Source organism: Oryctolagus cuniculus, chromosome 10 (genome assembly GCF_051225735.1).
Source record: "Oryctolagus cuniculus isolate XC-2025 breed Fujian yellow rabbit chromosome 10, ASM5122573v1, whole genome shotgun sequence".
NCBI lineage: Eukaryota > Metazoa > Chordata > Mammalia > Lagomorpha > Leporidae > Oryctolagus > Oryctolagus cuniculus.
This window is the reverse complement of record NC_142876.1, coordinates 84,843,178-84,864,679: the sequence shown is the minus strand read 5'-3', so window position 1 is coordinate 84,864,679 and position 21,502 is coordinate 84,843,178. Positions and strand designations below refer to the sequence as shown.

At 44.1% G+C, this 21,502-nt stretch overlaps 1 long non-coding RNA gene across 2 annotated transcripts in view; it reads left to right on the top strand.

The window, feature by feature from the left end:
* The first annotated feature begins 1,466 nt into the window (after nucleotides 1–1,466).
* LOC149124321 (uncharacterized) overlaps nucleotides 1,467–21,502 on the top strand; it is a 59,637-nt gene continuing 39,601 nt past the window's right edge. For both annotated transcript variants that reach the window (XR_016214233.1, XR_016214234.1), the window contains exon 1: nucleotides 1,467–1,923. This is a non-coding gene — a long non-coding RNA (uncharacterized LOC149124321). The remainder of the gene's footprint in view (nucleotides 1,924–21,502) is intronic.

Genomic DNA, 21,502 nt, shown 5'->3' with positions numbered 1-21,502 from the left:
GGACAATGGGGGTACATTGGAAACACAACAGTGAAAGCATTATGCAAATATTCTTATCTTCATGGAGTGAAATGTCTGGTTGAAGAAACAAACAGTAATCAAATTTCTCCCTTATAGATATCTTTTTTCTCTTTTTATACACATGAATTCAGCTTTTTTTGTGGATTTATGTATTTGAAAGGCAGAGTTAGGAGAGAGATCAATTATTTTTTAGATTTATTTACTTGAAAGGCAGAGTTAGGGAGAGAGAAAGGGAAAAGAAAGAGGGAGGGGGAGGGGGAGGGAGGGAGAGAGAGAGAGAATCTTCCATCCGCTGGTTCACTCCCTAAATGGCTGCAATGACCAGAACTGGGCCAATCTGAAGCGAGGAGCCAGGAGCTTCTTCCAGGTCTCCCATGTGGGTGCAGGGGCCCAAGTACTTGGACTGTTCTCCATTGCTTTCCCAGGCCAAAGCAGAGAGTTGGATTGCAAGTGGAGCAGCTGAGACTGGAACTGGTACTCCAATATGGGATGCTGGCATCTCAGGCAGTGGCTTTATCTGCTACTCCGCAGTGCCGGCCCCTGGATGTCTTTTTCTAAAGGGGCTATGTATGAAAGTAGGGTTGAAATAGCCAATAAACATACCTGATGCAATTTAAGGGAAGCATTCCTTTAGGAAATGGCATTTACTCCAAAATCCAAAGAAGTAGAGGCTACTCTGGTGAAGTGGAATGAGACTGGGAAGGTATTGGGAAAGTGTTTCCATTAAAAAAGAACAAGTACGTTTAAAGGGATGAAAGGAAACAAGGTTAGTGGTTCTAAGAAATCAAAGATCAGGGTGAATGGCCTGCAGAGAATGGGGAGGAAGCCATTCCTAGGAACTGGAAGGTAAGAGCCAGAGACAAATCACCCAGGGTGTTGGGCAGTTCTGTATTTGTTTAGCTATTCAAATATGTTCGCTGTCTCTCTTCCCCAAGGGACCAAGCTGCTAGGAGGTGGAATCAGGGTGCAACAATATCCCCAGCACCTCCCCAACACAGGTGTAGTTTGTTCTTAGGGACTGCCTGGCTGACCCAACCACCCAAAAGCCTCAATAGTAGAAAGGCAGCTTGAGTTTTCCAAGTATTTGGTTTTGCAGACTGGGGGTTGAGAAAAGGCCAATAGAGTTAGCTATTTTCAAAGCTGTGTTTTCTCAGATAAAAGCTGCCCATAGCCATAGAGAACTCCAGCAGAACCCAGGTCCATTGATCCCTCCACACTACTGGGATGAGACACGGTTCATGTCACAACTGGGTGACAGCACACTTTTTGGACAGGAGCTCACTGGCTCAGTTAAAACTTTGTTGAGAACTTACGTTATCCAAGACACCTGCCATCCACCCAGCAGACTGACTTCCAAGGTCTTGTCACTGTGTGGGGGCGAGGGGGGGGGCTCTTATTGCGACTCTGGGAAAATGTGCAGAGATGCAGTCAAACCTTTATTTTCGTAAACCCGAAGATCAACTTTTTGGATCTAGATTTGCCTTTTGGGACTTATGTATGGGATCTGAAGTGTGTCTTCTGAGCCTCCACTCCCCTGTTCCCGCCTTCCCAGCAGCCTCGTCTTCCATTACAGGATACGTCTGGCGGCTGGGAAAGTCAGAACAGGTGTAGCCAGGCAGGCCTGCTCGGTTCTCCTGGCCGTGGTCGCTGACCTGCGGCAGGGGCGTTGGTGCAAATCTCCTGTGTTGTACTGGGAACGCTGAGACAGAGGCACCTTCTTTCACAGTCGGCACCCCTTGGTGGTGCAGAGCCTGCTGGGCCCATGGTGCTATCAACAGGGGACGCCAGCTTGGGGTCTGTGCTAATGTAGAGGAGATCAGGAGCTGACAGCAGGAAGGCAGTGATGGAACCTGGAATCAAATCACATCTGAAGTGTGGCCTGTGTCTGGAATCTTCCACTGAGTAAGTTCATACATCCCTTCAGTTGATTGTATTGGGACCTCTGTAACCAGTGGTCAGATTGTCCAGGTAGCAAGGATGATGGAAAGTGAGGAACAATTTTGTTGTCCCTAAAAATGTAACAGCATGAATGAGGAAACAGAATATAGATGGAATTCCTCCCACGTTCATCTTAAGGTTTTTTTTTTTAATTATTGTTTAAGTGAAGTCTTCCAAGAGTTCATGTCTTAAATATATTAACAAAAGTTTGAATAAGTGAAAATGCTGTAGTTTTTGGATTTTATCTTACTTGAGAGGCACAGAGCGAGGACTCCCATCCATTGGTTCCCAAAATGCTCACAACTATAAAGACTGAGCCATGCCAAGCCAGGAGCTAAGGACTAAATCCAGATCTCTCAAGTCGGTAGCAGGTACCCATTTACTTCAGCCACAACACTGCTGTCCAGAGTGTGCATTTGCAGGCAGTTGGAGTCAGGAGTAGCAACTGGGTCTTGAATCTAGGCACTCCAATACGGCATGCAAGTAAGTTAACTGCTAGGCCCAAAGCCCAGCAGTGGTTTTTAAAATTAAATGCCAACATTACAGAGGGACATAATAGTCGTAAAAGAGCATCATTCCCACTCTTTTCAGTTCCCCTCCTCACAGGCAACACCTTAACTACAGTTGTTCAGTTTCTTGTGCCTACTTCCTAAAATACCATGTTCACACATCTCCATTTTAATCTACACAAATGGCACAATGCCAGTCACCTAGTTGTTGCTTTGCTTAGAAATATATCTTAGAGGTTGATCCATATCAGAAAATATTTAAGCTGCTGCTTAAATATGACAACACGACTAGAAATATTTTATTCTTCATTTTATTACTACAAGCCTTACCTGCAAATAGGGGGTGAGTAGATTAGTTTGTTTAATCTGTGAAATGAAGTAACCATAAACACCTTCCCAGACAGCTGAAGAAGCTCACTTAAAATTATTAAGCAGCAGCAAACTGTTCCTTTTTTTTTGGTTCTGTGATTTATTTAACCAAGCTGCAATAGAGAATCATTTAGGCTATAACCTTTAGCTACCTTTTACAAAGCTGCAATAAATGTCACATGTGCTGGTTTGCTCGACAGCTGTATAAAATATGCTTAACAACAACAGCCTGAGTAATGTAAGTGAAAAATAAGGTGTCGAACCAAAAGTTTTACCTAGAAAATAGTAAAAGAGTTCAATTGGTTTTTGTTGGTGGTGGTGCTAGTATTTGGCATGTAGCTCTCTTTTACAAATAGTTGGATTCCTTCTTCTCATTCCTTGATCCATGTATTCATTTATTAAGCAAATATCTCTTGGATACTTTCCCCATACCAAGGGGGTATTTGGGGCTAGCTCTCCATTTTAGGGGCTAACATTATACTCATAGCCTCATTTGAGAAGCAGGTGTGGGTTTTTAGACACATGAATACTGAAGGGGCTTTGGTTTTAACATTGTTCAAATTACTTCAGTACAAACCAACTTTGTGGACCTGTATCAGAAGGAGTCATTTCTCTGCTAGACCATTCCATATCTCTGAGAGTAAGAGGCAGTATGGGCCCCCAAAGGACACTGTAGTAGGGGCGTCATTGATTGAACCCTTACTCTGTACAATTGATGATATCTCAAGAACAGCAAGGAGTCCCCTAGTCTGTCCCCAGATTCATCACTGCAGTATGGTTTATTTTGTGCTTTTAAAAATGTTTAATTTCCTCTTGATTTTCTTGCTGTCGAGCTTAGGAAAAAAAACAATCTTTGGCTCAGCATTTGCAGTTTTTTCTACAGTTGCAGTATTCTATTCTGTGTTAAGATTATCAAAAATATTACAAATCTGAGGAAACAAGAAACATTGCTAAGAAAATGAGGCTGATCTCTTTCTATGGCCCAGATACACTGTTTCTCTTTTTATTAGTATTTATTTATTTATATGAAAGGCAGATATACAGAGAGGTAGGGGCAGAGGCAGAGAGAGAGAGGTCTTCTATCCGCTGTTTCACTCCCCAGATGGCTGCAATGGCCAGAGCTGTGCCAATCCGAAGCCAGGAGCCAGGAGCCTGGAGCTTCTTCTGGGTCTCCCACGTGGGTGCAGGGGCCCAAGGGCCTGGGCCATCTTCTATTGTTTTCCCGGGCCATAGCAGAGAGCTGGATCAGAAATAGAGCAGCTGGGACTAGAACCGGCATCTATATAGGACGCTGGCACTGCAGCTGGCAGCTTTACCCATTATGCCGCAGTGCCAGCCCCAAGATACACTGTTTCTAACAAATCAGTGATCATAGTCACTTCAAGCAGAACTGGAAATCTCTATTATTAAATGTTAATTTATGTCAGGCCTTTCTTGATAATCTCAGATGCCATCCTTTGTTTTCTGTTTATGACTTTTGTCAAGCTTGAAAACGAACTGCAATCATTTCTCAGTATCCCTTGATGATTGGTTCTGGGAGGTCAGAGGTACCACAACCCTCTGATGCTCCAGTCCCTTAGATAAAATGGTCTAAGCATTTGCATATAACCTACATGCATTAAATCATCTCTAGGTTGCATAGAATTCCTAATACAGTGTAAATGATATGCAAATGGAAAAAGCTTGTAAATGTTTGGTACAGGTATAATGGATATAGGTATCACTACATTTTTAAAATTTTAATCTACTCACTTTATTTTATTTGATAAATTCATTGTCTGCTGGTGCTGTTTCTTGTCTCTCTCTTTTTTTTTTTTTAAAGATTTTATTTATTTATTTGAAAATCAGAGTTACACAGAGAGAGAAGGAGAAGCAGAGAGAGAGGTCTTCTAACCGCTGGTTCCCTCCCTAGTTGGCCGCAATGGCCAGAGCTGCGCCAATCCGAAGCCAGGAGCCAGGAGCTTCCTCTGGGTCTCCAGTGTGGGTGCAGGGGCCCAAGGATTTGGGCCATCTTTTAGTGCTTTCCCAGGCCATAGCAGAGAGCTGGATTGGAAGTGGAGTTGCTGGAACTTGAACACGTGCCCATACAGGATGCCAGCACTGCAGGCGGCAGCTTTACCTGCTACGCCACATCCCAGGCCCCTGTTCATTTTATTTTAAAAGAAGAGAAAGAGGCAAATAGGGAAATTTGCCATGTGAGGCTGGTTCATTCCCCAAATGCCTGTGACATCCAAGGCTGGGCCAGATCAAAATTATGATGCCGGAAATCAAACCAGGTCTCCCACCTGGGTAACAGGGACCAAGGGCATGAGCCACCACCTACTGCCTCCCAGGGTATGCATTAACAAGAAGCTGGATGACAAGTAGAGGTACTACTCAACTTGGGCACCACCATACAGGACCCTGGCATCCCAGCCAGCATCCTCACCTCTGAGCCAAGCACCAGCCATCCTAATCACTTTTAGATCCATGGCTGGTTAGATTTGTGGCTGCAGAGTCTACAGAAACTTACTGAGTGATGATTTCTTGTGTTTCTCCTCCGCTGGCTGAGAGCTTTGTAAGAATAAGCAGGTTTCTCTCAGGGCTTAACACATGACAGGTGCTTAGTATGTACTGGTGGGACTCAATGTATTTGGCCATGAGCTTGTTATTCAAATAACCTAAAGACAAGAGTGGCTTGTGTAATTAAATTAAACTAACATAGTAATAAAAAAATTAAAGGGAAGGAATAAATCGAAAACAAGCAACTCAGTAAACCAGTGAACATGAAGGAGAGGCATTGATTGATTCTGTATTCCCTTGGCAGGAACCTACCTGTGGCCAAGGGCACATAATTAGTTGGTTCAAGGGTTGACATGAGATTTCACAGGCTTCTCAGGAAACAACCTAAACTAACTGTGTTTGGGACTGGGTTTGTAGCTTAGTGGGTTAAGCCACCAGCTGCACATCAGAATCCCATATAGGAGTAGCAGTTCTAGTCCCAGCTGCTCCTCTTCAGATCCAGCTCCTCCTCTTCAGATCCAGCTCCCTGCTAATGCACTTGGGAAAGCAACCAAACATGGTCCGGGAGGTTGGGGCCCTACGCTCACATGGGAGACCCAGGAGAATTTCCTGGCACCTGGCCTCAGCATGGCTCAGCCCAGGCTATTGCAGCCTTTTGGGGAGTGGGCCAGCAGATGAAAATTGTCTTTCTGGGGCCAGTACCATGGCACAGTAGGTTAATCAGCCAGCATCCCATATGGGGACCAGTTCTAGTCCCGGCTGCTCCTCTTCTGATCCAGCTCTATGCTGTGGCCTGGGATAGCAGTGGAGGATGGCCCAAGTTCTTGGGCTCTGCACTCGGGTGGGAGACCAGGAAGAGGCACCTGGCTCCTGGCTTCGGATCGGCACAGCTCTGACCGTTGTGGCCAATTGGGGAGTGAACCAACGTAAAGAAGACCTATTTCTCTGTCTCTCCCTCTCACTGTCTATAACTCTACCTCTCAAATAAATAAAATCTTAAAAAAAATTAGGAAAATTGTCTCTCTCCGTGTCTCACCCTTTCTCTCTGTTACTCTGCATTTCAAATAAATAAATAAAACTTAAGGAAAATTAAATGATTCTGCTCTATATACTGTCAAAGAAATGTAAGACAGAGGTAGGTGCTGTGGCCCATGGGAAAGGGTAAGCCACTGCTTGGGATGCCTGCATATCATATTGGAGTGCCTGAGATTGAGTCCTGCCCTGGCTTTCGATCCAGGTTCCTGCCAAAGCTCTCAGGAAGCAGCAGGTGTGGCTCAAGTACTTAGATTCCTGCCCTAACATGGGAAACTCAGATGGAGTTCCTGGCTCCTGGCATTGGCTTGGCCCAGCTCCTGCTGTTGTGGGCAATTGGGGAGTGAACCAGTACATGTATTTTTTTCTCTCACTCTCTTTTTTTCTCTTTCTCTCTGTCATTCTGCCTTTCGCATAAATAAAAAATGAATAAATAAACTTTTTTTAAATCAGCCTATTATAAAAATGACAATCTGATACACCCAAATGGACCCTTTCATCTCAGCACCTTGAGACTTTGCAAATGATAATTATCTCTGACATCATTCCCTCTGAGGTAAGAATTTTTTCCTCCATTTATAACTGAACCTACATAAAATTATTTCCCCCAAGGTCCCTAGTCACGGCTGGGGTTTGACTCCTTCACCTCCGGAGATATGTGTAAGTTAGCACATAAATCTCACTGTGACGCTGGAAAAACTTTAACTCAGCGCAAAGTTATGTTTGGGCTATCAAGAGATTAGGCTTATTAGAGGCTTCAGATTTCAGGCAAAAATTCCCTAGTGAGGAGTGCAAATGGGAAGCGATTGGAGGGATTTCAAGACAGAAAACTGTTTGGTTCTACTTCATATTTTAATAACATTTCCGATATTCGGATGGCCTAAGAGATGAATTGATTTCAGGACACATTCTGAAATTGCAGGTGACCTGGAGCCAAAATAAAGCATATCTGACCAAGAATACAGTCTCAGAGGAATGATAATAAAATCCTAGACTGGGAGAGTGTTTCATTTTATTGCCCAAATCCATGGAAATTCACCATGGCAGATCAAACTTTTAATATCTGGTCACAACAGGACATCATTCTTAATGATACCCAGCTGCAGAGCGTATGTGCTTGGAATTTTTATCCCTACCTCTGTGCTGTCAGAGATCCTAATTTTAGATTTGCACAGTTTTTAAATTTTTATTCACAAATAATTATTATAAGTGTCAAGAAAAATTGCAGTAGTACAAAAAACTCCCACAGGCTCTTTTCATAGATTCACAATTTGTTAACATTTTGCCCCATTTACTTTACCACTTGTCATATGTAAGAATGTGGGGGGAAATGGGAGTTTGGCACAGCAGTTAAGATGTTGCATTGAACACCCACATGCCATATTTGAGTGCCTAGGTTGGAGTCCCAGTTCCGCTTCTGAGTCTAGCTTCCTGCTAATGCACACCATGGGAGGAAACGGGTAGTGGTTCAAGTAGTCGGATCCCTGCCATCCTGTGGGAGACACTGACTATTTTAGGCTCCTGGCTTTGGCCTGGCCTGGTCCTGGTTGTTCTAGGCATTTAGACAGTTAACCAGCTAATGGAAGACCTTTGCCTGTTTCTATCTCTGTCTTTGTGCCTTTCATATACAATGAAAAAAATTTCAACAAAATCAATATTGTCACCTCTGAAAATAAGTCAGATGAGTTAAAAAAAAAAAAGATTTTTTCCAGACTATTTGTAATTATGCTGTATTTGTCATTCTGGCTTGCCCTTAATTTTTCAGTGTGTATTTCCTAACAAAGACATCTTATACAACCCAATACGGTTACCTATTTTAGGGAAATAGGGACCAGTGCTTTTATTGAATTGACTGTCTATATTCCAATTTTGTCTATTGATCCAATAAAGCCTTTTATTGGATTTTTTCATCTAGGACAGGCTCAAGACTGAAATTGCATATTACATTTTGTGATTATGTCTCTTTTAATCTTGATCATTTACTCAGCCTTTCTTTGTATTTGGCAACAGTGGCATTTTTGAAGAATACAAAGAAGTTTTACAATAGATTACATAAAAAATCTTTTGAGACATCTAGGTGTTATGGTTGTTGCTGTTTTCTACCTAACAGCTTTGAGTGGCAAATGCAAGAAAAAGATGAAACTAGGTAGCTTAATTATAACATCAGTGAAGTCCATCGTAAATCTACTCTTACTGTGTACCTGGCACACGGCTACTACCCAATAAATGTCCCCAGGGGTAGCTTCCCCACTACCAACTCTATGTTCCAATGAGTGAGGGGCACCCCGAGTCTCACTGGTCATTTTCTCCACATCGTCTGTCAAGTGATTGATGTTTGGTAGATCCAATAGTTTGTTCAATGAATGAGTACCACAGGGGTAGTACACCTCACACTCAGATGTGTTAAATGACTGCATCATTTTTTTTTTCTCTTAGTCACCCTGAAAATAGTTACAAGCCATAAAATAGTTGAGCAGGCATTGAAAGCCATTATATTGTTAGAGAAGTGGGTTTTCCCAGAAAACATCAGGCACACTCCTGCAAAGAAAATTTTGTTGACTTCTGAACTGCTTGACATCCACTGACACAGTGTGTTTTCTGTTACCTTTTCCTTAGACATTATATGTAATTTTCTTCCCATCTTTGTTTATTCCTTCTCTCTGCACATAAGGATACCAAAACTCATTCACGTAGATTCTGCTAAATTGAAACTTGTAGAGGTTTTCAAAAGTTCTCTGTCATCTGAACATGATAAGCAATTAAAAAAATTTCTTTATTTGAAAAGCAGACTGACAGAGAATCTTCCATCTGCTGGTTTATTCTCTAATGCCTACAACAGCCAGGGCTAGGCCGGCTGAGCCTGGAACTCCTTCTGGGTCCTCCAAGTGGGCTGCAGGGACTAATCCACTTAAGCCATCCACCTGCAGCCTCCCAGGATCACATTAGTAGGAAAGTTGGGTTAGAAGCAGAGTAGCCAGGACTTGGAACAGGCATTCGGATATGGAATGTGGACATTCCAAGCAGCAGCTTAACCTGCTGTGCCATACCTGTCCTATAAGAAAACTTTGTAAAAAGAAACATTTGTAAGGGCCCCCACTTAGTTTAAAGTATTGCTTTGCTTTGGCACCTTTTCCATACAAGTGCTAGATTAACTGCAATTAGCTGTATGCTATTACTTACTTTTTTTTTTTTATTTGACAGGCAGAGTTAGAGACAGAGAGAAAGGTCTTCCCTCTGTTGGTTCATCCCCCAAATGGCTGCTACACCTGGCACTGCACTGATCCGAAGTCAGGAGCCAGGTGCTTCTTTCTGGTCTCCCATGCGGGTGCAAGGGCCCAAGCACTTGGGCCATCCTCCACTGCCCTCCTGGGCCACAGCAGAGAGCTGGACTGGAAGAGCAGCTGGGGCTAGAACCCAGAGCCCATATGGGATGTCAGTGCTGCAGGCGGAGGATTAACCAAGTGAGCCATGGCACCAACCCCATGCTATTACTTACTTTTTAGGGGACACTTGCTCTGTTTTGGTTGAATTTGCTCTAACCCCAACATGGCTATTGCAACCACAAACAGTGATGCTTGGAGAGAGTAATTAGCCCAAGGTTATACAGCTGGGACTGGAACCCCAGTCTCTGAGTCCCACCTTTGCTTGACCTCTGTGCACTAGGCTTTTTGAATATGTAGGTGCTTAGAGTCACATGCTTAGCTCCTAGTGAAGCAATTTCAACAACAACATCACATTTTTAACAAAAATTAAGTGTATACTGTTTCAGAAAAATCAGTAATATAGTGCTGTGGGAAAACGAAGAACTATGGACACTTTTTTTTTTTTTAAAGATTTATTTATTTATTGGAAAGTCAGAGTTACATGGAGAGAGGAGAGGCAGAGGCAGAGAGAGAGAGGTCTTCCATCTGCTGGTTCACTCCCCAACTGGCTGCAATGGCTGGAGCTGCGCTGATCCGAAGCCAGGAGCCAGGAGCTTCCTCTGGGTCTCCCATGTGGATGCAGTGGCCCAAGGACTTGGGCCATCTTCTACTGTTTTCCCAGGCCACAGCAGAGAGCTGGATGGGAAGTAGAGCAGCCTGGACTTGAACACATGCCCACATGGGATGCTGGCACTGCAGGCCCGGCTTTACCTGCTACGCCATAGCACTGGACCCATGGACACCTTTTCAGTTATTTTGAGGTTGATTTATTTTTAAATACAAGGTAGGATGTGGGATGTGGCCATCATTTTCTCTTCAGTTCTAAGTGCCCTTAAAGCTGTAACTCCAGCCCTGGGTGCTTTAAAAGGAATACAACTGCATTTCACTAAAAAATATCCTTTCTGTGACTTTGGAGAAAAATTCTCTCACATGGAGTTAATGAGCTTTTCCTGCAAAAGGCAATTGTGAGAGAGACTTTGCTCTTGAATGATGAAACTCAGAGCACAGTTGGAGCGATTACAAGAGCGCCACAGATAAACGGAATCACCTGATAGAAAACACGTCTGTGTGTGGGGCGACTTGCAATGGACATTTCAGCCTTACCATCTGACTTTTCCTCATTTATATGTGGTCAGCTAAGGATTAAATTCTGTCTTCGTGTGCTGATAAAGTGCCTTCTCAGTACTTCAAAGCTCACTCTGCTTGTAGTTGATTTTTATTTCTTTAAACATTCTTGTGTTTTTTTAACCAAAGGCCATTGGGGAATAAGCTGGGGGAAGAGGCTGGCTGGAGTTATGAAAGGAATTTAGTTAACTTGTTTCAGGGAAGAATCATGAACTTGTCCATCCACCATATTTTATATGCTTCCTTATATCTATGATCTATTGTTCATAAGTAAGATTGATTTCATTTAAATATATGCCTTGTCTCTTACTCAGGCAGGCTCCTAAAATTGAGTAAGTAGTCTTTAAGGTTCCTCTTGCACTTTACCTATATAAGCAGATGAATGCATGTTGCATCGTTAACATGTGCACGTTTATAATAGCTGGGATGACACTGTCTTGCCTGATAGGCTGGTGGGCAGGAGCAGTGTTAATAATAAGCACTCCTAACAATTACCGAGCAGTTGCTATTTGTAGGCACTGTGGGTAGCACTTGGCTCTCGCTTAATCCTCACCACAAACCTCAGAGGCAGTTACTGTCATTATCTGGTTTTCTAGATGAAGACAATCAGGCTCAGGACTGCTCTTGAGCCAGACTCTCACAGCTGATGATTCATTTTTTCTCACTCTGGAGGTTACACTTCGTTCTGGGTACATCTGATTTGCTGTCACCGGGAGGGAGTAGTGGAATGAATGCAGGAGACCAGAGGAGCTGTCATGGATGTCTGTCTAGGAGGTGATGGGAGCCAGGGCTAGAATTTCAAAAGTGAGGATAGAAGCAGATGTTAAGCCTAGTGGTTACGATGCCCATATCCCCCTGTTGGAGAACTGGGTTTGATTTCTGGCACTAGCTCCTGATTCCAGCTTCTTGCTAATGCAGTCCCCGGGAGGTAGTGGTGATGGCTCATGTAATTGGGGCCACTTTCATGGGAGACTTGAAGTTTGGCTCATCTCGAATCCTGTCATCATTGAAGGCATTTAGAAACTGAGCCAACGAATGGGAGTTTGCTCTGTCACTGTGTCTCTGTAACAAAAATTTTAAAATGTTTCTGGAAGATGAAGATAGAAGAAAGTGACAGATGAGGCAGGCTGTGTGGCACAGTGGGTTAAGCTGCTGTTTGGGCTGCCTGCGTCCCTTATTGGAGTGCTGGTTCAAGTCTCAGCTGCTCCTTTTCCAATCCAGCTCCCTTCTGAAAGACCTGGGAAACAGCAGATGGTGGTTCACTTACTTGGGCCTCTGCCACCCATGTGGGAGACCCACATGGAGTTCCTTGATCCTGGCTTTAGCTTGGTCCAGCCCCAGCTGTTGTAGTTATTTGGGAGTCAATCAACAGACAGAAGATGTCGGTCCGTGTATCTCTCTCTGCCTTTCAAATAAATAAACCTTGAAGAAGAGTGAAAGTGACAGAGTTGATCAGGTTTTGGCGATGAATTTGGTAAGGACGAGGGTATGGATGGTGCCGAGGGCTGGCCCTGGGTTTCTGCCAGACCTGGCAGGGACAGGTGTTGGGACAACAGCTGTGGCAGGAAAGAGCCAGCAAAGCGTCATCAACTCCTTGTCAGGAAAAAGTCAGAAGCAGGGAAAGGCGGCATGGTGGAACATCTGAAAGGAAACAGGTTTATTATTTCCCAGAAGCAGAACCAGGCTCTAAAATGATGGCCCAGAGCTCTGATTTAATAAAGAGTTAGGAACAGTTTTCCATCGACTCCTCAGTTGGCCTACAGACAGTGCTTTTCAAGTGTTTGAAAGTGATTAAGAGCAGTTTGTTTTTTGAAGTGGTTTAAATATTCCGTTTGTAAATCTTGTTGAACTCTTCATTTGCTTGTTGGGACTCTTTCTCTTTGAAAATGGGGAAAAGCTAAACACTGGCTGAGCCTCTGTTCCCGTTCCTAAAGCTCTACTGAGTTGGAAAATAGTGACCGGCTGCAGGAGCCCAGGTCGTCTTCACACACAGCTGAGCCACTGTGCACCAGGCTCTGAATCCGCTGTCCACTGCAGCCTTAGCTGGCATTAGTGCTCATTCACAGCTTCTCCCATCAGGGTTCTGCATTAGGAGTAGCTTTGTGAAGTTGATGGAGTTTATTGTGGGCAGGGAAAACTGCCAAGTCCTTCCTCCTCCACACTCCACCTTACCACCCTGCTGTTTCTTTGGGACATTAGCGATATTTGGAAACATCTGATTCTGACCGTAAACTTTGAGAGGACAGGGATTGCGGTTTGTTCTGTGTTTAACCCCCAGCACTTGGGACATTGTTTGGCATGTGATTGGCATTCAGTTAATGCATATTCAATCAATGATTCAATGAGTCGATGAACAGGTAAGTGTAATAAATGCACAAAAGACTTGAGTTGTTAGTAAAAGATGAACTGTGTTCTCAAGAAACCAAGGCAAGGCGTTAACAGGTCTGTTGGAAGGGAAGCATGACCTGCAAAGTTGATCTGAGCCAGGGCGAGCGTTTGCTGCTGAAGGGTGTTTCACATCCTGTTTGGTGAGGCTGCAGGTCTGTAGTGGACACAGACACTTCCAGGCAGTAGCAAGCCCACCACTCGTACATTAATTTGCAGTGCAGATATGGGGTATGGCCAATAAGTATGTAGCCATGTATCTATGGACTAGGTGCTGTTCGAAGTATTGCAAGTGTATTCATTTATAAGTGTATCACTTAGTTTTCATAAGAACTTGAGTATCTTAACAAAACTCCCATTTTCTAATGATGAGATAGTTGAGTTAAATAACCTTCCCATGGCAATACAACTAGGGAATGGATTCACTCCTGGTGCCAGAATTGGTACTCACTTTGCTGGGTGACCCAAAGACCTAACATACTCATTGGAAAAGAGTTGAGAACCATGAAAGAGTAGGCCTTGAATGTTGGTCTATTAGGTAGAAAGAACACAAGCACACATAACATTTCGAGGCTAGGGGCAAATTATTTAGTACAAATGCACCTGGTTGCTGTAGTGGTAAGGATTGAAGGAGAGAAAGTGACTTGTCTTAGGTGGTGCTGGTAAATGGCACAGCTGGGACTAGCATCCAGCCATGGCGGAGACCAAGTCCAAGGACTTTAAAGTGTGGCTAGGCTTTCAGGAAGAGAGAATTGCAAGGAAATTGCATTCAGTCTCAGGTTTAAGAAAGAAGAAGACCTGGCTGTGTTGTTTTTATTCATTTTAGAGTTATTTTTTAATACAATTACCAAATTGCATAACCATTACTAAAATTCTGTTTTAGAACATTCTTGTCACCTGCAATAAAATCTCACAGGCCTATCTGAAGTTAATCCCTATTCCTCCCTCCAGCTTTATGCAATCTGTCTTGTGTCTCTACAAATTTGCTTTTCCTCTACATTTCCCAGAAATGAAATTGTTCAAAATGTGATCTTTTTAAAAAAAATTACTTTTATTTATTTGAAAGGCAGAGTTACAGAGAGGGAAAGACAAAGAGAGAATCTTCCACCTACTAGTTCACTCCCCAAAGGCCGCCAGAGCTAGAGCTGAGCCAGCCAAAACTGGGAGCCAAGAGCTTCTTCCAGATCTCCCACATGGGTCACGGACCCAGGGACTTGGGCCATCTGCCGCTGCTTTCTCAGGAACATTAGCAGGGAGCTGGATCATAAATGGAACAGCCGGATTTTGAATTGGTGCCCGTATGGAATGCCAGCATCGCAGGTGGTGGCTTCTACTGCTATGCCACAATGACGGCCGCAAAATGTGATATTTTGTGTTGGCTTCTTTTTCTTAGCATGTTGAGATTTAGGGTCATCCTTGTTGCAGCTTGTATCAGTATTTTTCCTTTTGATGGCTAAATAATATTCTGTTATATAACTATGCCACATTTACATTTTGTTTTCCCACTCATGTAATGATTGTGGTGTTGCCCACTCATTGTGGTGATTGGGAGTAGTGTTGCTTCAGTCATGTATGAAGTTTTATGTGAATGTATGTTGTCATTTCTCTTGAAGTAGATACCTGGAAAGGGGATTGCTTGATTGTATGGTAACTTTGTTTACTTTTGCTGAATTTTTAAAAATATTTATTTATTAAAAAGGCAGACTTAGGCTGGCACCGCAGCTCACTAGGCTAATCCTCCGCCTAGCGGCGCCGGCACACCGGGTTCTAGTCCCGGTTGGGGCGCCGGATTCTGTCCCGGTTGCCCCTCTTCCAGGCCAGCTCTCTGCTGTGGCCCGGGAGTGCAGTGGAGGATGGCCCAAGTGCTTGGGCCCTGCACCCCATGGGAGACCAGGAGAAGTACCTGGCTCCTGCCATCAGATCAGCGCGGTGCGCCGGCCATTGGAGGGTGAACCAATGGCAAAGGAAGACCTTTCTCTCTGTCTCTGTCTCTCTCACTGTCCACTCTGCCTGTCAAAAAAAAAAAAAAAAAAAAAGGCAGACTTACACAGGGAGAGGGAGAGACAGAGGGAGAGGGAGAGGGAGGGAGGGAGAGAGAGAGAGAGAGAGAGATCTTCCATCTACTGGTTCCCTCCATTAGCAGGGAGTGAGATTGGAAGTGGAGCATCAGGGACTTGAACCAGCACCTGTATGGGATGTTGGTGCTGCAGGCAGCAGCTTAACTTAAGAAACTTTTTAAGAAACAAGTCAATGCTAAGAAAAGCAACAGCCAAGAGAAATGCAAACGAAGTGGGCTAGGCAGTGGGAAAAGCATATTTTTTTATGTTCCTTAGATTACACTATGCAGAAATAATTGTTGCATTTTGCATCTAAAACCCAAGGCTGGATACCATTATCAAAGGAAATCCGTCAATTCCTTGAAGATGATAAATGTGCTCGTATCACAGCATGGTTTCTTTTCCCAGTTGGGATTGAAATATTCTATGGGAAATCAAATTTAAAAACCACAGCTAATTAAAAACCAGGTAAAGCAAGCAAGCAAGCACATTAGCCAAACCTCCAGCCCTGATAGTCTGGTGCCAAAGAAAGACTCCATGAGTACTCCTCTTTCTGTGTTTCGGCAAGTTAATTACCTCTCATGCATACCAATAATATTTGCAGAGTCTGAGAGCCACAGCTCTGTTTGCCCTGCTTCCCAAAAGACAAACGGCATTCAGCAAAATGGGGAAATAATCACAGCCAAGCCATATTTCGCCAGTATGCTTATACTTTCTCCCTTTTTGTCAAATTTCGTTCAAGTTGCTGTGCGCATGTGTGTTCCCTCTCTGTGTGTGCTTTTCAGTGCAAGACAGAACAAGTATTCACGACTCCAGCAGGTCAGCCAATCAGTGGAGCACAAAATACGTTGGTTAATCCAAGGTGACCTACACATTTAAAATTTGTTTGCAAAGCCAGCAGCAGTAAGGCCATGAAGGCAATTACAACATTCTAAACCACGGGAGTACTGGGAGATGATTTCGAAAAGGCCCAAAGAGAGTTTTTACTGCTTAGGCTCACAACCAGCAGTTCATGGCACATTAAGTTTTACATTTGAAGACTACGAGAATCCCTTGCTACAACTTGTAAAAGTGATCAGAGAGAGAAAATATCAGGATCCCTCTCGATGAAAACTGTTCTCTATGTGGTTATGAAACTCCAGCTTCCTCTCTCTACGTCTGAGATTGAGTGATGGTTAGGGGTTGGTGATACATCTGTGTGGAGGTTGGTAGTGGCATGTGTTTCGTTATCTGTTTAAAATTCTGGTCTCCAACTTATGGAAATGTCTCCTTTAATTTCCTTTGTAAAATAATGCCATTCTCAAGTTCATGTGGGTTGGTGGGCCTGGCTTCATCATTATTCCCCAGGGGTAGGCACATGACCAAAACTTGGCCCCTAATAGGTTCATGGTGATGCGTTCAGAAATGGGTATTGATCCAAGCTGGGATAGTGAGAAGACTGGAGGCCTCTCTCCTCTGAGTTCTTAGGATGAAATAATTTTTTCTAGTTTTTTTTTTTTTTTTAATTTTTGAGAGGCAGAAAGAGAGAGCTCTCATATGCTGATTCATATCCCAGATATCTGCAACAGCTGGGGCTTGGCTAGGGCCATAGCCAGGATCTGGGAACGCAATCCCGTTCTCCCACATAATTGAACATATCTGGACAAGCCCCACTGCCTCCTAGAACCTGCATTGGAAGGAAGCTGGGCTCAGGAGCTGGAGCCTGCTGTCCTAACTACTAGGCTGAACTTGGATGGCTAGGCTGGAAGAATCTGATTCTGGAGATGGTAATGAGAGCCGTCATCTCAGCATCCAGGGCCGGCTATGCTGAAGCCTTTGGAGTCCCTGGCCCCCTCTTGGTTGAGCCAATCGTTTCTTCAAGGCCTTTTAGAAACCATCTCTCTAAGTTTATGTCTGTGTTTAGAATGCTGTAATTGCCTCCATGGTTCTACTGCAGCTGGCTTGCCTACAAATTTAAGTGCTCGGGTCACCTTGGATTAACCAATGTATTGTGTGTTCGACTGGTTGGCTGACCTGATGGAGTGTTTGGGTGGAGGGAGAGTCTTTTACATGCAACCAAAAAATTCTTACCGATCTAGGAACCTAATTAATTTTTGGACTTTTGCCTATTTTTAACCCCCATGGCTGACTCAACACAGGGTTCCACAATAGTCTCAGGCAGGCATTGTGATACAGTGGGTCAAGTCACACTTGAGACTCCCGCATCCTGTGTTGGAATGCTAGTTTGGATCCTGGCACCTCTGCTTATCATCCACCTTTTTGCTAATGCTTCCTGGAAGGCAGCAGATGATAGTTGAAGTACTTGGATCCCAGCCACTCATGCAGGAGACCTGGAAGGAGTTTCTGGCTCCTGGCTTCAACCTGGTGCAGCTCTAGCTAGTGTGAGCATTTGGGGAGTGAACCAGCAGCTAGAAAATGTCTCTCTCTGTCTCTCTCTACCTTTCTGGTAGATGAAAATAAATAAAATAAGCATTAAGAAATAATCTGGGACAACGCCGCAGCTCACTAGGCTAATCCTCTGCCTGCGGCGCCGGCACACCAGGTTCTAGTCCCAGTCGGGGCACCGGATTCTGTCCCGGTTGCCCCTCTTCCAGGCCAGCTCTCTGCTATGGCCCGGGAGTGCAGTGGAGGATGGCCCAAGTGCTTGGGCCCTGCACCCCATGGGAGACCAGGAGAAGCACCTGGCTCCTGGCTTCAGATCAGTGTCGTGTGCTGGCCGCAGCGGCCATTGAAAGGTGAATCAATGGCAAAGGAAGACCTTTCTCTCTGTCTCTCCCTCTCTCTCTCACTGTCCACTCTGCCTGTCAAAAAAAAAAAAAAAATCTGATCATGTGAAGATGATTTCAGAGTGTTTTTTGCTTTATCTGTACACAATTGTCACACATAAAAATCTCAGCCTGTTGTAACAGAGGAATCTGAGGCAGTTAGTGACCTGAAAAGACAAAGTGGCCATCATAGGGCCTAATGCTGTGGTGTCATGGGAATGTCATGGTACCAGAGTCTGATGCTCTCTTTCATGGAGAGAGCATCTGTCTTGTATGGACGTGAATTTCAAAATCGAAGATGCAACACAGAAGTGGATTGCAAAATCAACAAGTATTGGTCATTGTTTTTATTTTTTAAGAAAAAACATCAAAATACATCAGATACAATAAGGGCAAGTGATAATTCTGAGACGTTTTTATCCTGTTGTACATGAAAATACGTGTATAGATTTAGATAGATATGTATGTTCAGAGTCTGAAACTGTATCAGATGATGTGGAGAGAGCTTGTTATATTCCCAGGCGCAGTATGTTTTACGGTGGTTCATGTTCAGAGTTTGCAAACCTTTTTAGTGCATATTTGAATTTCTTTTATGAGCATGCTTCTTATCTAAACGGACAAAAGAACAAATTTCTCCTAACAATAAAGGGTCGCCCAGCATCCTGCAAGCTGGCTTATGCGCATGGCACGGATTCTGAGTTGTGAACACAGCGTTTCCCTGTTTGCCTTGCACATCCCTGAGCTGCCAGGAAGAAGAGCATGTTTGGGGGGCTGTAAGTGCCGCACACAATCAAGTCTGATCTGTTTATGGATGTAATTCCCTCTGCCCAGAGATTGGGATGTGCGCTGCGGTCTGAATTATCCTGCATCTGATTTTCATTAGCTGCCTGTGACTTCCCCTCCCCTGGATCCGGTTTCTCTGCCCTTCTCTGAATTACTGTGCGCGGGCTGGCTTCTGCAGTTTGCTCAGCCTCGGTCATCGGCAGTGGAGTCCACTGTTCTGTTTCAACGCATGCTGCAATTTGAGCGCATCCACGTTGGGAGTGTTTTAGACATAAAAATGCTGTCTAATGATGAAAGAAACTCCCTCACCTAATTGCTGCTGCATTAGAAGGTTTATTACCAAACCCTATGAAGAAGGGGTGGGTTTGGTTTCCTAGGCCCGGCGACAGAAAACCAGACCATAAATGTTTAGTACCAAGATGTGTACAGGGCTGTGAACTGAATTGTGTGCTCATAACATGCATGTGTTCAAGCCCTAACCCACAGTGTGGTTGTATATGGAGAGAGGGCTTTAAGGTGGTGATTAGGTTATATGAGGTGATAAGAGTGCAGTCCGAATCCAACAGGATTGGTGGCCTTACATAAGGAGGGACAACAGCTTATTTTCATGCACTCTGTGCACTGAAAGACCATGGGGGACCCAGGCAGAAAGTGGCTTTTGGTAAACCAGGGAGAGAGCCCTCACTAAAACCCGACCATGCTGATGCCCTCATCCTACAGCCTCCAGAACTGTGTGTGTGTTTGGGGGTGGGGGTGGCTATTGTTTGAGCCACCTAGTCTTTGGAATTTTGTTACGACAGCCCAACTTGACTCATACCACTTTTTCCTTAACCTAATAAATACTGGTGTAGTGCTTTCTATGTGCCGGACTCGTTCTAAATCTAAATGCAATCTTCTGAAGAACTCTGAAGAACAGAGCAGGCTAAGTTGTGTTGCAGTAATTGCCACACTTCAGAGCTTATAATCTTTGTCACATTTGTGTGTCTTTCTTCATCATATTCGTATCTGGAGACTGGTGGGGGAAGGTAGGTGGGAAAATTCCACTGGGAAGTAACAAATCCTTCCTGCTCACTTACCATTGACTGAATAATGCAAGTTACAGCCATCATTTCAGGGGGATGAAGAAGTACTTTCTTACCATGTTGTTTTCTCTTTTATCCCTCCAAATTTGTTTATTTGAAAACAGAGGTTGGGGGGCCGGATTCTGTCCCAGTTGCTCCTCTTCCAGTCCAGCTCTCTGCTGTGGCCAGGGAGTGCAGTGGAGGATGGCCTAAGTGCTTGGGCCCTGCATCCCATGGGAGACCAGGAGGAAGCACCTGGCTCCTGGCTTCGGATCAGCTCAGCATGCCGGCCATATGGCCATAGCGGCCACTTGAGGGGTGAACCAACGGAAAAAGGAAGATCCTTCTCTCTGTCTCACTGTCTAACTCTGCCTGTCAAAAAAAAAAAAAAAAAAAAAAAAAAAAGGAAAAAGAAAGAAAACAGAGGGACAGTCACAGGCAGATCATTCCCCACATGGCCACAGCTGCTGGAGGGTGGCCCGGTTGCTGCCAGGAGCCAGGAACTCCATCCTGGTTTTCACATGGCAGGAACTCCTGTACTTGTGCCATCATCCACTGCTGCCCAGATGCAGTAGCAGGAATCTCAGTCAGAAGCTGAGCCGTAGGGAACTCAAACTGGCACTTGAGTGTGGGACGTGGGCAGCCCAAGCAACGGCTTGACCTGCTGAGCTGCGCACCTGCCCTGCCGACCATGTTCCTCAAAGGAGGAGACCCAGACAGACAAGGGCACCTTAGAAAGTTTGTGGGAAAAAATGGAATGAAAAAATAGATTCAGAGTTGATGCTTAGCCTAGCAATTAAGAAGGTTACATCCGACACTGGAGTCTCTAGATTCAGTACCTGGCTTTAGTATCTCACTCCAGACCTTGGGAGGCAACAGTGCCAGCTCAAGTAATTGGGTTTTTGGGAATCCTGTCTTGTGTTTCTGGTTTCTGGCTCTGGCCCTTGCTGGCATTTAGGGAGTGAACCAGTGGATAGGAGTTCACTCTCTTTGTCTCACTCTTGTATAAACAGGTAACCTTAAAAAATTTTTTGATGCAAAAAGTTTGAAATTTGTGCACAGTTTTTACCTAATAGATATTTCCCATGAACTTTTAAAAGTATGGTCATCTTTGTTAAACAGCAAAAACGACTACTGCCACCATTCTATGAGGAATATGCTTGTATTATTCCTATTTTTACAGGCGAGAAGACACAGAGTGTAAGGAACGTGCCTTAAGGTCACAAAACTAGTGAAGGGAGTAGGGTTAGCAGCTCATAACAGAACATACAGTTACATCTGAATTTCAGATAAGCAACAAATAATCTTAGTAGAAATACAGCTCTTTTGTGGATCTGGGATGTATTCCTGCTAAAAATGTACTTGTTACTTATCTGAAATTCAAATGTAACCTGGTGTCCTGCATTTTATGTGGAAACCTTAACCCGGTCAGTTCTCAACTGAGATTTGAACCTCAGCATTTTTGCCTCCAAAACATGAATATTCTATTCAGCCCTATTCTCTTGCTTCTTTGGTCTTCTTTGGTTCTTCTGC